This window comes from Procambarus clarkii, chromosome 2 (genome assembly GCF_040958095.1).
Source record: "Procambarus clarkii isolate CNS0578487 chromosome 2, FALCON_Pclarkii_2.0, whole genome shotgun sequence".
Lineage (NCBI taxonomy): Eukaryota > Metazoa > Arthropoda > Malacostraca > Decapoda > Cambaridae > Procambarus > Procambarus clarkii.
This window is the reverse complement of record NC_091151.1, coordinates 11,390,610-11,396,609: the sequence shown is the minus strand read 5'-3', so window position 1 is coordinate 11,396,609 and position 6,000 is coordinate 11,390,610.

Genomic DNA, 6,000 nt, shown 5'->3' with positions numbered 1-6,000 from the left:
AAATATAGCGGCAGTTCAAGTTAAGGAAAATATTGAAACCATTCCATCAGATAAAATGAGAGAATACCAGATGAGCGAGCCTAGATGGAAAGAGATTATTGAGTATTTAGAGGGAGGAAAATACCCGAAGAAGAAAAAGAAGTTGCCTATTCATGATTTTGAAATGAAACAGGGCGTCCTGTATTATGTTAATAGCCAGAATGATAGGGCAGTATTTCAACTAGTTATTCCGGACGCGTTGCGGTCATCAGCATTAAAGCTTGCGCATGCTTCAAAAATTGCAGGGCATCCGGGGATCTTTAAAACGCACTTAAAAGCAAAGTCTCTATTTTATTTTCCAGGATTACTTTCTGAGGTAATCAATTTCGTGAAGTCGTGCCCTCGTTGCCAGAGGAGGAAAGGCACCATTAAGGTACAAGCCCCACTTCAGGAATTTCCTGAAATTCCTGAGCCGTTAGATCGTGTGGGGGCCGATTTGATTGATTTACACCACAGTCATTCAGGTAACAGATACGTGTTGGTGCTAGTTGACCATCTGTCTAGATACACTACACTAGTTGCATTACCTCAGAAGGATTCTCGTACGGTTGCAGATGCGTTCTTGCGTAGGTTCGTTACTGTATTCGGACCTCCTAAAGTTTTAGTCTCTGACCGGGGTCAAGAATTCAATGGGAATATATTTAGAGAAGTTTGTAAGATTTTAGAGACAACTTCGGCTTTTACAACAGCCTACCACCCACAAGCAAACGGAATGACGGAATGGACTAATCGTTCAGTCAAGGATATGCTTGCAATCCTTGCTGAACATGACGCAAACACCTGGGATGAACACCTACCCTATGTTCAGTTCGCCTTGAATACTGCCATCCACCAATCAATTAACACCCAACCACTTCATTTGTTTACTGATAATTCATGCAATTTCCCCTCAGGTCTGCTTAACAGACATAATGTTGCATACGGGGAGGACTATCCTTCAGAGGTCCTTGGAAAAATGAGAAATGCATGGAATATTGCAGCTGAAGCGTCCAAGAAGGCACGGACTCGGTATGCTCATTTTTATGACAAGAAAGTGCGACCTCTTGAGTTGACGGAAGGAAGCCTCGTATTGAGAGTGAATGAGGCTGCGCCCGCCAATCAGAGCAGGAAACTAGCTCCGAGGTGGCGAGGACCATATAGAGTAATTAAAAGGGCGGGGCCGGTTAATCTTGTTATAAAAGGAGTGTTCGAGGACCAGGTGGAAAGGACAATTCATGTAAATAAATTGAAACAATATCATGCTAGAGAGGAATTAGAACTGCCTTCAGCGGGTCTAGTTCCTGACTCAGCAGTGCTGACTCATGGCTTCACCGACGAGTCAGAAGATGAGGATGACCCTCTGTCATCGCTTATCAGTAGTCAGGTGCAGTCTCGCCACCCTATGGTGACGAGATCTCGCGCTATACAGTAAAGTAACTTCCTTGGTTAGTATAATTTAGTATTCATTAGATTTTCCTGTAAAGGCAATGAGGTGTACTATCTCTATACTTAACTCGGGTAGCAACTTTTACCGTGCTCTGGGGTTCCACTTCCACCAAACCAAGAGTATATCTATGCTTCCGCTGTGTTGTGTCTGTCTGTTCCCAGGTCTGATTGGTACACCGACCCAGTTGTTCCAGCCACACGTGAACCCTTGTCTGTAAAGACCGAGGGGGGAGGCACGTTACACAAAGACCTCCCCCCACCAGACCCAGTAACTCATACATCAGTTACTTTGGGGATGAGTGACTGTCCAAGAGTCACCAGGCCGACGCCTCACGTCACTAACGAGGTTGTCAGGGCCAGCGAGTTGTCCACATTATAGCAGTCACCGGAGGTGCCATACAACGCCGGGGTAGCTGTCTCGAGATCACCACTACCCACCTGCTGCGTCATCAAGACTGCAGCCATTCCAGCAGTGTTGGAGGAGAGGTCAAGAAATGGAAAGCACGTAGCAGTACTCAAGAATTTCGCCGGAAGATTAATGATTACGTCACCTGAAGCAACAAGAAAGCAGAACTAAGGCGGTCACAGGTGGAAGGCACGGTTTCCCTACAGAGTACCGGGACTCGCCAATAGAAGGTCGCAAAATTGTCTCCTTTGGCCTAAAGTCGGCGGTACGAGGCGGTACACAGTTGGTGTTTACGGCCTAGTAACCTGGTGACATCAAGAAACGCCTGAGATGACGTGAGCAATGATGGAAGACGAGATTCACCTGTTCTGCAAACAAGCAACCCGCCTCTACGACCTTCTGACACCACTCCTGTTAAGAGACACCGTTGGTACATCCAGTCCTGCTCTGCTGTGGTCATCTGCGACGTCAAGTTTAACATCAAGACTGCCGTGTGAACTGTGATTGATACGAAGGCGTGTGGACTGTCGAGAGCAAGATTAATGGCCGAAGTAACAGTATTCTACAGCTGTCACTTGGCACTCCGCTCTACTACACTCTGTCGTCATTCAAGAGTACCGGATGGGAGTACAAGAGGACCAGGTATTGATGTCTACACATGGGAAGAAGCAAGGTCGACACCGTCATCGTCAGCGACTACATTCAGCATCCAGCAGCATCGATTTTTTTTTTCGATTACTCAATATGAACAATTGATACAAACGATAAAGTTGGCTCTAACCATCTGTGTAAAGAATATCTGGACACTTCTGTTTAAATGTTGAAAAACAGATTTAGAATCAATACTTTATAAATGTTGAAAAACAGATTTAAAATAATTCTGGCATAATATATGAAAATTTTACTCTATAAATTGGTCAGTAATAAAAATCGAAGCCCCTGTGTAATTGTCTCAGCCCAGAACAAACGGTTATGGAAAATTATGTTGTGTGCTATTTTTTTCAGAATATTTGAACACAGGAGAGGCGGACCAATATAAACATTGACACTTCTAGTGAGTGAGGACACTTGGCTGTACAGTCAGCTGAAATCTGTGATATAGTATAGGATTTTTTTTTTTATTTTTAGATACATGTAATAAACGTTAGGTGTGTTCCTTAGCATGTCAAGGTTGACATTGAGTGGGGAGTGGTTAGTACACGGATGTGAACTTGATAGTTCAGTAGTACGCTCCCGGATGACTGAAAGTTCAGTCTGAAGATATAACTTTAATGTTTATGTTTGAGCACGGTGTGGCCGGCTCTAGAGGACACATGAACTTGGCTAGTGAAGAGCCAAGAGAGTTTAATAGCTAGTCTTTGATGGTAGAGTAGGGACATGTTATTTAGCTATGTCAGTAGGGATAGGATGTATGTTTCCTGATGTTGGAGGATTGCTGTCAGTTGACAGCTGGGAAATTTATGAATTTAAACATGTTGATGTTGGACACTCAAATATTTGTCAAATTTTATTAGTTAGGTTAGCTTTTGTTTGTGGCATGAGTTGAATTGTGGGTTTGGATACTAAACCTCGTGATTTTTAACAAATTTACAAGGTTTACTAAGTGCTTGTGCAGGGGGGGGGGGTTGTAACAAACTAGGCTGGTTGTAAGAATTATCCAGAGTGGTTTATCGACAAAAGAGAATGGGAAGCTGGGCCCGCGTGGTGACCCGGGACCTGACCCCAGGGAATTCGCGGTGAAAATAATCGACACCTTGTTCATAGCTTCGTATAATGAACCATTCTATAGTATTCAGTAATTTAGAGAAATTAGCCTTTATTCATTTTGTATTAAAATTGTATTGTATAATAGTACTGGGTACAATATCAAGAGTATTCTATTTATTGAGTTAAGTCACCATCAGTGACGTCACGAATCAGATCTAAGTTGTAAGGCGCGAGTGACTGGCGGTCATAGGTCATCAGAGTTGACATGTCCACTATTTCTCAAAGTTCAAATAACCATTTTGGGGAACGGGAACAGCTCTGCCGTTAGATGCTTGTGTAATTTAACTTCAGTAAAATAATTCAACCAGTCTGGATCAATTAAGTACAACAGAGGTTAATTGTTATAACTTAAACCTGGCTAAGTAACTTGGTAAGCGATGCGGAACAATACAATGCTCTAGTCTGGGGAAGACGAGACGAGGAGAGATCAGTGTAGACGCCAGATCAACTGGGAGAGGTCAACCATCTTACCTCTCTCCCAAGACCAGCCCCCAACATCTAGAGCTGGTCGCCCAAGGTAGAGTTGCTTTATGAGTTTTTATAGGGATAGTCAACTCATTGCCGTTCAGGTCAAGTAGGGAGTGAACATCTTTAGATTTTGGTTTTAGTTTTTCTTTTAATAAATTAATTAGTTAATAAATTGCATTTGTATTATTTCCATGTGTATGTTCAAGTTATGTGAACTTGTCCTGGTCACGTGGTCCACACGAGGCAGAGTTGGATTGGGCGCCGATTCTAACACCAAATTGGAAGTCATCTTTACCGTGTAATTAATTCCACACTCTAAGTTTCCAAGGTCATCGGTTACTAGTGGGGATCAAGCCCCAAGGTTGATTAATTAGCATGATCGATCCAGACCTCGATCATTGCTCTGTGTTACTGGTCTGGTGGTGGCGGCGGAGGCGACTCTAGGGTATTGCTCATAGCCTAGGTCACGTCATACGGGTTGTAGAATCCTAAGTCGGTCAATCGTCTTAGGACCACGTGGCGTGGAGTCGGCTTTAGTAAAAGTTTTGGAGTCCCTTGTAGAGAAATAAAAAGTAAGAATACGGGTAGAGGGGGAGAAGGAGGAAAGATAAGTCAAGAAACCCTCCCCATGTTACACTGGAATAAAAAGTTAGCAAATTTGTTAAACATGAACGGCCATTTGTAAAACCATGTTGAGACTCATTTATTAATTTATGTTTTTCAAGATGGAGACGAATTGTATTTGCAATTATTGATTCAAGTAACTTTCCCACAATAGACGTTAGGCTAATTTACAGGGTCCGTGGTGTAGTGGTAAGACACTCGCCTGGCGTTCCGCGAGCGCTATGTCATGGGTTCGTATCCTGGCTGGGGAGGATTTACTGGGTGCAATTCCTTAACTGTAGCCTCTGTTTAACGCAACAGTAAAATGTGTACTTGGATGAAAAAACGATTCTTCGCGGCAGGGGATCGTATTCCAGGGACCTGCCCAAAACGCTACGCGTACTAGTGGCTGTACAAGAATGTAACAACTCTTGTATATATCTCAAAAAAAAAAAATTGGCCGATAGTTTGACGCAAGTGATCTATCTCCTTTCTTAAAAATTGGTACCACATTAGCTACCTCCATGACTCTGGCACTCTGCCTGACTCTATTGATTTATTAAATATGGTAGACAGTGGCTCGGAAAGCTCCTCTTTGCATTCTTTAAGCACCCTGGCAAACACTTCATCCGGCCCTGGGGATTTGTTTGGTTTGAGTTTTTCTAATTGTTTAATTACATCCTCCCTGGTAACTGCTAAACTAGTCAACCTGTCCTCATCCCCCCCCCCACATAGACTTGTTCGGCTGAAGGCATATTGTTAAGTTCTTCTTTAGTAAATACAGATATAAAATATTTGTTAAAAATACTACTCATCTCCTTGTCATTATCCGTTATTTGACCTGTCTCAGATTTTAATGAACCTATGATTTCCCTAGTCTTAGTTCGATGTAACTGAAAAAAACCTTTAGGATTTGACTTTGCTTGCTCTGCTATGCGAAGTTCATAGTTTCTTTTTGCTTTCCTAATCTCTTTTTCAACATTTCTAACCAGTTGTATGAATTCCTGTTCTAAACTGACTTCCCCATTCTTAATCCTTTTTTACCAAGCTCTCTTTTTACCTATAAGGTTCTTTAAATTATTTGTTATCCACTTTGGGTCATTAGCATTCGATCAATTCAACTTGTATGGTAGATTACGTTCCTGTGCTTTGTTTAGAATATTCTTAAATAAGTTATATATTAAATCCACATCGAAACCCCCTTTTACGTCACCTGTCGCTGGTTCATGTCTCGCTCCAAGACCGGCCCACACCCCATACCCAAGACTTTCCAATCTATTTGACCCAAAAAA